Below are 9,670 nucleotides of genomic sequence, written 5' to 3'. Positions count from 1 at the left end.
AAAGAAGTCTACGCCAGCTTATCTCTGATTACGGACATTGGAATAGAAGTATACTGAAGAGAGATGAGCGTTGTGCGGCAAGTTGTCATGACAACGGACTCCAAGACGACGTAACCGGAAGTGACGTATCGCTAGACCTAGCGACTACGAGAAAAAGATCTAGGACTCCGGAGGCGGAAGTGACGGAGTGGGAGTTCAGGTTGCTATGGTAACCCGGCGGTTTCCGAACATGACGCCAGGTGGAATCAATTTGGAATCTGGCTGTGATTTGCTATTTAAATCTGGATGTGTGGTGCAGTGAGTATTCAGCCTCGAAAAAGACTCCAGGAATAGGAGTTGAAACGCGTCGGCGTATTCCATCTGTGACTGGCATTTACGGTGGTCTGCACTTCTAAGAACCAGAGGACTTTCCAGCTCCAGCCCGGGCGGTTTTGGGATTTAAAAGAACTTGTTTGAGAACTTTTTTGGGTTCTCAAACCCTCTGGTAATTGCTCTGCATATCTCTTTGTGGCTGTCACATTTTGGAGAATCATTCTGCACATTTTTACCCTACCTGTTTATTGTGTTATGTCCATGTTCCCCGATATGTGTCATTAAAAAACTTTATTGCACATGTGGTTCCCCTCTCCCCTCTGTTTTACATGCTACTACATTGAGAGGAGGAGGAGTGAGGAGTAAGAACCTGGACTTTCACGGTGACCTTAAGGGTTGTATGTTTTGTTTTTTTATTGCATGCAAGCACTTTATGCATTCATTTATGCACTGTTACTAGGCGCCTGTTGGTACCCGCAGCCTAATTTGTTTATTGTTCATTCATTTCTGGTGCTCTGGAGAGGCACTTATCCTGGTTGCGGGGGCTATTGTGCAGCCTTGTTTTAGACTGCGCGACACGTGGATAAAACTAGACAGATTCTTTGTTATACATTCCCTGCATACCCCTTTTCTCTTTTCATATGCAGATGAGGGTTCCAGCCAACTTTGGCCCACTGCTTGGATGACATCACTGTATGCAAATCCATCTTCTGCAGACCTTCCCCCAGGAATGCTTGTACTAGTTGTTGCATTTGGTTTGTTGTTTGGGGGTGCTTCAGTATTAGGCAGCCTTCTGCCCTCCCATGTTCATCTGAAAATATGTGTTCTCCCTGCAGTTGTTGTCCCCAGATGAGAGTTCCCTTGTGCTGCCTCAGTTGAATCTCCTTTACTTGACAGAGATGTGCCTGAGCAGCGGCCCTCCCCAGCCCTATCCCAAATCATACTTATTTTGCATAGGAGATATCATGGTAATGAAGACTGTTATCCCAGGGTGAGGTTCATTCATTGCATTCTGGGTATGCTGACCCCTGTGATTTCCCCAAATGTGGGAAACTTGACTGCATTATTTGTGGTAGTGGGGGACTGTGTTTGTGCTTTCCTCTGGTCAGCTCTGGTAAAAGTCAGATTTCTTTGTCTCAGATCTTCCTCTAGCCTTGTTCTTCTTTCGAGAGTTCCCTTGTGCTGACTCAGTTGGATCTCCTTCACTTGACAGGGAAGTGCCCGAGCAGCGACCCTACCCAGCTCTAGCCCAACTCCTACTTACCTGCCAGGTGAGATACTATGATCATGAAGGTGTTCTCCCAGGGCAAGGCTCACCCATTGCACTCTGGGTGTGCTGCTCTTGCGATTTCCCCAAATGTGGGAAACTTGACTGCATAATTTGTGTTTCCCCTGGTCGGCTCTCGTATAATTCAGATCTCTTTGTCTCAGGTCTCTCTCCAGCCTAGTTTGCTGTCTGTTTCCACTTCTCTTTTCTTGAGCAGCTCCCTTCTATGCCCTTGCGCACTATTATGACCTCTCCTGTCTGCTTACTTTGTGCCTTCCAACGTCAATGCAAACTACAGGTAGTGCTGCAGGGCCCACACCCTTTTACATGCTTTACAGAGCAGCTCTGGAGCTGTTACAGTGCCCAGCTGCTGCAAGAAATCAGCTTGAATGCTTCAGGGGCTGGGGCATAGCCAACATGAGCCCCACACCGAAGGAGGGTGGAGGTGTTTAATGTGAATTAGGGGTCATCCAAGCGCCGCAAAAGGCCGCCATGCCCTGCACATCCCTTTTTTCTTTTCATATGCAGACGAGGGTTGAAGCCAACTTTGACCCACTGCTTGGATGACATCACCATATGCAAATCCATCTGCTGCAGGCCTTCCCCCAGGAATGCTTGCACTAGTTGTTGCATTTGGTTTGTTGTTTGGGGGTGCTTCAGTATTAGGCAGCCTTCTGCCCTCCCATGTTCATCTGAAAATATGTGTTCTCCCTGCAGTTGTTGTCCCCAGATGAGAGTTCCCTTGTGCTGCCTCAGTTGAATCTCCTTTACTTGACAGAGATGTGCCTGAGCAGCGGCCCTCCCCAGCTCTATCCCAAATCATACTTATTTTGCATAGGAGATACCATGGTCATGAAGATTGTTCTCCCAGGTTGAGGTTCATTCATTGCATTCTGGGTATGCTGACCCCTGTGATTTCCCCAAATGTGGGAAACTTGACTGCATTATTTGTGGTAGTGGGGGACTGTGTTTGTGCTTTCCTCTGGTCAGCTCTGGTAAAAGTCAGATTTCTTTGTCTCAGATCTTCCTCTAGCCTTGTTCTTCTTTCGAGAGTTCCCTTGTGCTGCCTCAGTTGGATCTCCTTCACTTGACAGGGGGGTGCCCGAGCAGCGACCCTCCCCAGCTCTAGCCCAACTCCTACTTACCTGCCAGGTGAGATACTATGATCATGTAGGTGCTTCTCCCAGGGCAAGGCTCACCCATCGCACTCTGGGTGTGCTGCCCCTGTGATTTCTCCAAATGTGGGAAACTTGACTGCATAATTTGTGTTTCCCCTGGTCGGCTCTCGTATAATTCAGATGTCTTTGTCTCAGGTCTCTCTCCAGCCTAGTTTGCTGTCTGTTTCCACTTCTCTTTTCTTGAGCCGCTCCCTTCTATGCCCTTGCGCACTATCCTGACTTCTCCCGTCTGCTTACTTTGTGCCTTCCAACGCACAATGCGAACTACAGGTAGTGCTGCAGGGCCCACACCCTTTTACTTGCCTTACAGAGCAGCTCTGGAGCTGTTACAGTGCCCAGCTGCTGCAAGAAATCAGCTTGAATGCTTCAGGGGCTGGGGCATAGCCAACATGAGCCCTACACCGAAGGAGGGTGGAGGTGTTTAATGCGAACTAGGGGTCATCCAAGCGCCGCAAAAGGCCGCCATGCCCTGCACGCCCCTCTTCTCTATTCATATGCAGATGAGGGTTGAAGCCAACTTTGACCCACTGCTTGGATGACATCACCATATGCAAATCCATCTGCTGCAGGCCTTCCCCCAGGAATGCTTGCACTAGTTGTTGCATTTGGTTTGTTGTTTGGGGGTGCTTCAGTATTAGGCAGCCTTCTGCCCTCCCATGTTCAACTGAAAATATGTGTTCTCCCTGCAGTTGTTGTCCCCAGATGAGAGTTCCCTTGTGCTGCCTCAGTTGAATCTCCTTTACTTGACAGAGATGTGCCTGAGCAGCGGCCCTCCCCAGCTCTATCCCAAATCATACTTATTTTGCATAGGAGATACCATGGTCATGAAGATTGTTTTCCAAGGGTGAGGTTCATTCATTGCATTCTGGGTATGCTGACCCCTGTGATTTCCCCAAATGTGGGAAACTGGACTGCATTATTTGTGGTAGTGAGGGACTGTGTTTGTGCTTTCCTCTGGTCAGCTCTGGTAAAAGTCAGATTTCTTTGTCTCAGATCTTCCTCTAGCCTTGTTCTTCTTTCGAGTTGCTCCCTCGGTGTGGGGCTCATGATGGCTATGCCCCAGCCCCTGAAGCATTCAAGCTGATTTCTTGCAGCAGCTGGGCACTGTAACAGCTCCAAAGCTGCTCTGTAAGGCAAGTAAAAGGGTGTGGGCCCTGCAGCACTACCTGTAGTTTGCATTGTGCGTTGGAAGGCACAAAGTAAGCAGACAGGAGAAGTCAGGATAGTGCGCAAGGGCATAGAAGGGAGCAACTCAAGAAAAGAGAAGTGGAAACAGACTGCAAATTAGGCTGGAGAGAGACCTGAGACAAAGAGATCTGAATTATACGAGAGCCGACCAGGTGAAACACAAATTATGCAGTCAAGTGTCCAACATTTGGGGAAACCGCAGGAGTAGCACACCCAGAGTGCAATGGGTGAGCCTTGCCCTGGGAGAAACACCTTCATGATCATAGTATCTCACCTGGCAGGTAAGTAGGAGTTGGGCTAGAGCTGGGGAGGGTCGCTGCTCGGGCACCCCCCTGTCAAGTGAAGGAGATCCAACTGAGGCAGCACAAGAGAACTCTCGAAAGAAGAACAAGGCTAGAGGAAGATCTGAGACAAAGAAATCTGACTTTTACCAGAGCTGACCAGAGGAAAGCACAAACACAGTCCCTCACTACCACAAATAATGCAGTCCAGTTTCCCACATTTGGGGAAATCACAGGGGTCAGCATACCCAGAATGCAATGAATGAACCTCACCCTGGGAAAACAATCTTCATGACCATGGTATCTCCTATGCAAAATAAGTATAATTTGGGATAGAGCTGGGGAGGGCCGCTGCTCAGGCACATCTCTGTCAAGTAAAGGAGATTCAACTGAGGCAGCACAAGGGAACTCTCATCTGGGGACAACAACTGCAGGGAGAACACATATTTTCAGATGAACATGGGAGGGCAGAAGGCTGCCTAATACTGAAGCACCCCCAAACAACAAACCAAATGCAACAACTAGTGCAAGCATTCCTGGGGGAAGGCCTGCAGCAGATGGATTTGCATATGGTGATGTCATCCAAGCAGTGGGTCAAAGTTGGCTTCAACCCTCATCTGCATATGAATAGAGAAGAGGGGCGTGCAGGGCATGGCGGCCTTTTGCGGCGCTTGGATGACCCCTAGTTCGCATTAAACACCTCCACCCTCCTTCGGTGTGGGGCTCATGTTGGCTATGCCCCAGCCCCTGAAGCATTCAAGCTGATTTCTTGCAGCAGCTGGGCACTGTAACAGCTCCAGAGCTGCTCTGTAAGGCAAGTAAAAGGGTGTGGGCCCTGCAGCACTACCTGTAGTTCGCATTGTGCGTTGGAAGGCACAAAGTAAGCAGACGGGAGAAGTCAGGATAGTGCGCAAGGGCATAGAAGGGAGCGGCTCAAGAAAAGAGAAGTGGAAACAGACAGCAAACTAGGCTGGAGAGAGACCTGAGACAAAGACATCTGAATTATACGAGAGCCGACCAGGGGAAACACAAATTATGCAGTCAAGTTTCCCACATTTTGGGAAATCACAGGGGCAGCACACCCAGAGTGCGATGGGTGAGCCTTGCCCTGGGAGAAGCACCTACATGATCATAGTATCTCACCTGGCAGGTAAGTAGGAGTTGGGCTAGAGCTGGGGAGGGTCGCTGCTCGGGCACCCCCCTGTCAAGTGAAGGAGATCCAACTGAGGCAGCACAAGGGAACTCTCGAAAGAAGAACAAGGCTAGAGGAAGATCTGAGACAAAGAAATCTGACTTTTACCAGAGCTGACCAGAGGAAAGCACAAACACAGTCCCCCACTACCACAAATAATGCAGTCAAGTTTCCCACATTTGGGGAAATCACAGGGGTCAGCATACCCAGAATGCAATGAATGAACCTCAATCTGGGAGAACAATCTTCATGACCATGGTATCTCCTATGCAAAATAAGTATGATTTGGGATAGAGCTGGGGAGGGCCGCTGCTCAGGCACATCTCTGTCAAGTAAAGGAGATTCAACTGAGGCAGCACAAGGGAACTCTCATCTGCGGACAACAACTGCAGGGAGAACACATATTTTCAGATGAACATGGGAGGGCAGAAGGCTGCCTAATACTGAAGCACCCCCAAACAACAAACCAAATGCAACAACTAGTGCAAGCATTCCTGGGGGAAGGCCTGCAGCAGATGGATTTGCATATGGTGATGTCATCCAAGCAGTGGGTCAAAGTTGGCTTCAACCCTCGTCTGCATATGAAAAGAAAAAAGGGATGTGCAGGGCATGGCGGCCTTTTGCGGCGCTTGGATGACCCCTAATTCACATTAAACACCTCCACCCTCCTTCGGTGTGGTGCTCATGTTGGCTATGCCCCAGCCCCTGAAGCATTCAAGCTGATTTCTTGCAGCAGCTGGGCACTGTAACAGCTCCAGAGCTGCTCTGTAAAGCATGTAAAAGGGTGTGGGCCCTGCAGCACTACCTGTAGTTTGCATTGACGTTGGAAGGCACAAAGTAAGCAGACAGGAGAGGTCATAATAGTGCGCAAGGGCATAGAAGGGAGCGGCTCAAGAAAAGAGAAGTGGAAACAGACAGCAAACTAGGCTGGAGAGAGACCTGAGACAAAGAGATCTGAATTATACGAGAGCCGACCAGGGGAAACACAAATTATGCAGTCAAGTTTCCCACATTTGGGGAAATCGCAAGAGCAGCACACCCAGAGTGCAATGGGTGAGCCTTGCCCTTGGAGAAGCACCTTCATGATCATAGTATCTCACCTGGCAGGTAAGTAGGAGTTGGGCTAGAGCTGGGTAGGGTCGCTGCTCGGGCACTTCCCTGTCAAGTGAAGGAGATCCAACTGAGTCAGCACAAGGGAACTCTCGAAAGAAGAACAAGGCTAGAGGAAGATCTGAGACAAATAAATCTGACTTTTACCAGAGCTGACCAGAGGAAAGCACAAACACAGTCCCCCACTACCACAAATAATGAAGTCGAGTTTCCCACATTTGGGGAAATCACAGGGGTCAGCATACCCAGAATGCAATGAATGAACCTCACCCTGGGATAACAGTCTTCATTACCATGATATCTCCTATGCAAAATAAGTATGATTTGGGATAGGGCTGGGGAGGGCCGCTGCTCAGGCACATCTCTGTCAAGTAAAGGAGATTCAACTGAGGCAGCACAAGGGAACTCTCATCTGGGGACAACAACTGCAGGGAGAACACATATTTTCAGATGAACATGGGAGGGCAGAAGGCTGCCTAATACTGAAGCACCCCCAAACAACAAACCAAATGCAACAACTAGTACAAGCATTCCTGGGGGAAGGTCTGCAGAAGACGGATTTGCATACAGTGATGTCATCCAAGCAGTGGGCCAAAGTTGGCTGGAACCCTCATCTGCATATGAAAAGAGAAAAGGGGTATGCAGGGAATGGCGGCCTTTTGCGGCGCTTAGATGTCCCTTAGTTCGCATTAAACACCCCCACCCTCCTTCGGTGTGGGGCTCATGTTGGCAATGCCCCAGCCCCTGAAGCATTCAAGCTGATTTCTTGCAGCAGCTTGGCACTGTAACAGCTCCAGAGCTGCTCTGTAATGCAAGTAAAAGTTTGTGGGCCCTGCAGCACTACCTGTAGTTTGCATTGTGCATTGGAAGGCACAAAGTAAGCAGACAGGAGGAGAAGTCAGGATAGTGCACAAGGGTATAGAAGGGAGGGGCTCAAAAAAAAAGAAGTGGAAACAGACTGCAAACTAGGCTGGAGAGAGACCTGAGACAAAGAGATCTGAATTATATGAAAGCCAACCAGTGGAAACACAAATTATGCAGTCAAGTTTCCCACATTTGGGGAAATCACAGGGGCAGCACACCCAGAGTGCAATGGGTGAGCCTTGCCCTGGGAGAAGCACCTTCATGATCATAGTATCTCACCTGGCAGGTAAGTAGGAGTTGGGCTAGAGCTGGGGAGGGTCGCTGCTTGGGCACCCCCCTGTCAAGTAAAGGAGATCCAACTGAGGCAGCACAAGGGAACTCTCGAAAGAAGAACAAGGCTAGAGGAAGATCTGAGACAAAGAAATCTGACTTTTACCAGAGCTGACCAGAGGAAAGCACAAACACAGTCCCCCACTACCACAAATAATGCAGTCAAGTTTCCCACATTTGGGGAAATCACAGGGGTCAGCATACCCAGAATGCAATGAATGAACCTCACCCTGGGAGAACAATCTTCATGACCATGGTATCTCCTATGCAAAATAAGTATGATTTGGGATAGGGCTGGGGAGGGCCGATGCTCAGGCACATCTCTGTCAAGTAAAGAAGATTCAACTGAGGCAGCACAAGGGAACTCTCATCTGGGGACAACAACTGCAGGGAGAACACATATTTTCAGATGAACATGGGAGGGCAGAAGGCTGCCTAATACTGAAGCACCCCCAAACAACAAACCAAATGCAACAACTAGTGCAAGCATTCCTGGGGGAAGGCCTGCAGCAGATGGATTTGCATATGGTGATGTCATCCAAGCAGTGGGTCAAAGTTGGCTTCAACCCTCGTCTGCATATTAAAAGAGAAAAGGGGCATGCAGGGCATGGCGGCCTTTTGCGGCGCTTGGATGACCTATAGTTCGCATTAAACACCTCCACCCTCCTTCGGTGCGGGGCTCATGTTGGCTATGCCCCAGCCCCTGAAGCATTCAAGCTGATTTCTTGCAGAAGCTGGGCACTGTAACAGCTCCAGAGCTGCTCTGTATGGCAAGTAAAAGGGTGTGGGCCCTGCAGCACTACCTGTAGTTCGCATTGTGCGTTGGAAGGCACAAAGTAAGCAGATGGGAGAAGTCAGGATAGTGCGCAAGGGCATAGAAGGGAGCGGCTCAAGAAAAGAGAAGTGGAAACAGACATCAAACTAGGCTGGAGAGCTCTTCTGTCTATATTTTGCAAACCTGCTCTTGTCCTCTCCAGCTGCTCCATGTAGATTTGACGTCTGGAAAGGTGCATAACCCACTGACAAGCAGGCACACTCCTGCATGAGTTTTCTCTCTCACTAGCTGGATGATACACAATCATTTGCATGTGCTCCACCTCCGACACACCACCCACCCAACCACCCAGTGACCAGAGCCACCCACAAGCCAACTGGCTCCGTGATTTAATTTGCACAGTGTAGTCATCCAGGCAGCATGTCCTTCTCAATGGAAGTATCTCTGGTTCCATGGAATCTTCCACATTGGAATGCTGCGGAATAAAAGGATTTAAATATTCAGCTTGCTAGCATTCAATGTACCTGCGGCTTGGCTTTAGCACATGGGTCTTCATCCTGTGGCCCTCCAGCTGCTGTGAAACTACACATCCCAGCATGCCCTGCCACAGTTTTGCTATTAAGGTATGCTAAAACTGAGGCAGGGCATGCTGGGATGTGTAGTTCCACAGCAGCTGGAGGGTCGCAGGTTGAAGACCCATGTTCTAGCATGCCTGTTCTATGATGCATGTACCGTGATGTCACAATCAGCTTGGAATGGGGTGTCTAGCAGGCATTTGCTGACAGACACTTGAGGGAGACACACATCAGGAGATGCAGCATATCGGAGGTCTTCGATGCCTTTCCAGCAAATGCACACCACCTGCTGCTGGTCTGGACACAAAACAATGCCCACAATCGATGTCCCAAAATGCCCAACTACAGGATTCATGTAAGTAGTGAATTTAGGAATTAATTTAGAAGTAGGAAATTAAGTTAGTTCACAAGTACATTCAAATTCAGATCTAAAGTCCAGGTAGGCCTCACGTCCTGGCAGCCCCCAGCACTTAAAAATGCCTTGATTAGAGGTAGAGAATTAAATGTAGATAAAAAGTAGACACAAAATAAGACTCCACAGAGCAGTTATCAGGTGTCTTTATCAATTGTTGCATTTAAAAAATCAAGCAATTAGGGA

The 9,670-nt window shown here is 49.0% G+C and overlaps 13 non-coding genes across 13 annotated transcripts; 5 read left to right on the top strand and 8 right to left on the bottom strand.

Moving 5' to 3' along the window:
• The first annotated feature begins 1,252 nt into the window (after positions 1 to 1,252).
• On the top strand, positions 1,253 to 1,416 carry LOC134899101 (U1 spliceosomal RNA). Its single transcript, XR_010172786.1, has one exon. It is a non-coding gene; the product is annotated as a U1 spliceosomal RNA (small nuclear RNA).
• A 152-nt stretch (positions 1,417 to 1,568) lies between these two features.
• Positions 1,569 to 1,730, top strand: LOC134899383 (U1 spliceosomal RNA). The gene has a single exon (XR_010173059.1). It is a non-coding gene; the product is annotated as a U1 spliceosomal RNA (small nuclear RNA).
• Positions 1,731 to 2,400: 670 nt separating this feature from the next.
• Positions 2,401 to 2,564, top strand: LOC134898919 (U1 spliceosomal RNA). The gene has a single exon (XR_010172609.1). It is a non-coding gene; the product is annotated as a U1 spliceosomal RNA (small nuclear RNA).
• A 152-nt stretch (positions 2,565 to 2,716) lies between these two features.
• On the top strand, positions 2,717 to 2,879 carry LOC134899589 (U1 spliceosomal RNA). Its single transcript, XR_010173243.1, has one exon. It is a non-coding gene; the product is annotated as a U1 spliceosomal RNA (small nuclear RNA).
• A 671-nt stretch (positions 2,880 to 3,550) lies between these two features.
• On the top strand, positions 3,551 to 3,714 carry LOC134899013 (U1 spliceosomal RNA). Its single transcript, XR_010172700.1, has one exon. It is a non-coding gene; the product is annotated as a U1 spliceosomal RNA (small nuclear RNA).
• A 357-nt stretch (positions 3,715 to 4,071) lies between these two features.
• On the bottom strand, positions 4,072 to 4,234 carry LOC134899487 (U1 spliceosomal RNA). Its single transcript, XR_010173159.1, has one exon. It is a non-coding gene; the product is annotated as a U1 spliceosomal RNA (small nuclear RNA).
• Positions 4,235 to 4,386: 152 nt separating this feature from the next.
• On the bottom strand, positions 4,387 to 4,550 carry LOC134898956 (U1 spliceosomal RNA). The gene has a single exon (XR_010172644.1). It is a non-coding gene; the product is annotated as a U1 spliceosomal RNA (small nuclear RNA).
• A 671-nt stretch (positions 4,551 to 5,221) lies between these two features.
• On the bottom strand, positions 5,222 to 5,384 carry LOC134899569 (U1 spliceosomal RNA). Its single transcript, XR_010173224.1, has one exon. It is a non-coding gene; the product is annotated as a U1 spliceosomal RNA (small nuclear RNA).
• Positions 5,385 to 5,536: 152 nt separating this feature from the next.
• On the bottom strand, positions 5,537 to 5,700 carry LOC134899035 (U1 spliceosomal RNA). Its single transcript, XR_010172721.1, has one exon. It is a non-coding gene; the product is annotated as a U1 spliceosomal RNA (small nuclear RNA).
• A 670-nt stretch (positions 5,701 to 6,370) lies between these two features.
• On the bottom strand, positions 6,371 to 6,533 carry LOC134899428 (U1 spliceosomal RNA). The gene has a single exon (XR_010173104.1). It is a non-coding gene; the product is annotated as a U1 spliceosomal RNA (small nuclear RNA).
• A 152-nt stretch (positions 6,534 to 6,685) lies between these two features.
• Positions 6,686 to 6,849, bottom strand: LOC134899155 (U1 spliceosomal RNA). The gene has a single exon (XR_010172837.1). It is a non-coding gene; the product is annotated as a U1 spliceosomal RNA (small nuclear RNA).
• A 674-nt stretch (positions 6,850 to 7,523) lies between these two features.
• On the bottom strand, positions 7,524 to 7,686 carry LOC134899311 (U1 spliceosomal RNA). The gene has a single exon (XR_010172990.1). It is a non-coding gene; the product is annotated as a U1 spliceosomal RNA (small nuclear RNA).
• A 152-nt stretch (positions 7,687 to 7,838) lies between these two features.
• LOC134898804 (U1 spliceosomal RNA) lies at positions 7,839 to 8,002 on the bottom strand. The gene has a single exon (XR_010172495.1). It is a non-coding gene; the product is annotated as a U1 spliceosomal RNA (small nuclear RNA).
• Positions 8,003 to 9,670: the final 1,668 nt, after the last annotated feature.

Source organism: Pseudophryne corroboree, chromosome 3, assembly GCF_028390025.1.
Source record: "Pseudophryne corroboree isolate aPseCor3 chromosome 3, aPseCor3.hap2, whole genome shotgun sequence".
In the NCBI taxonomy this organism is placed as follows: domain Eukaryota; kingdom Metazoa; phylum Chordata; class Amphibia; order Anura; family Myobatrachidae; genus Pseudophryne; species Pseudophryne corroboree.
The sequence above is the reverse complement of the archived record's forward strand: the minus strand, read 5'-3'. Positions and strand labels throughout refer to the sequence as shown.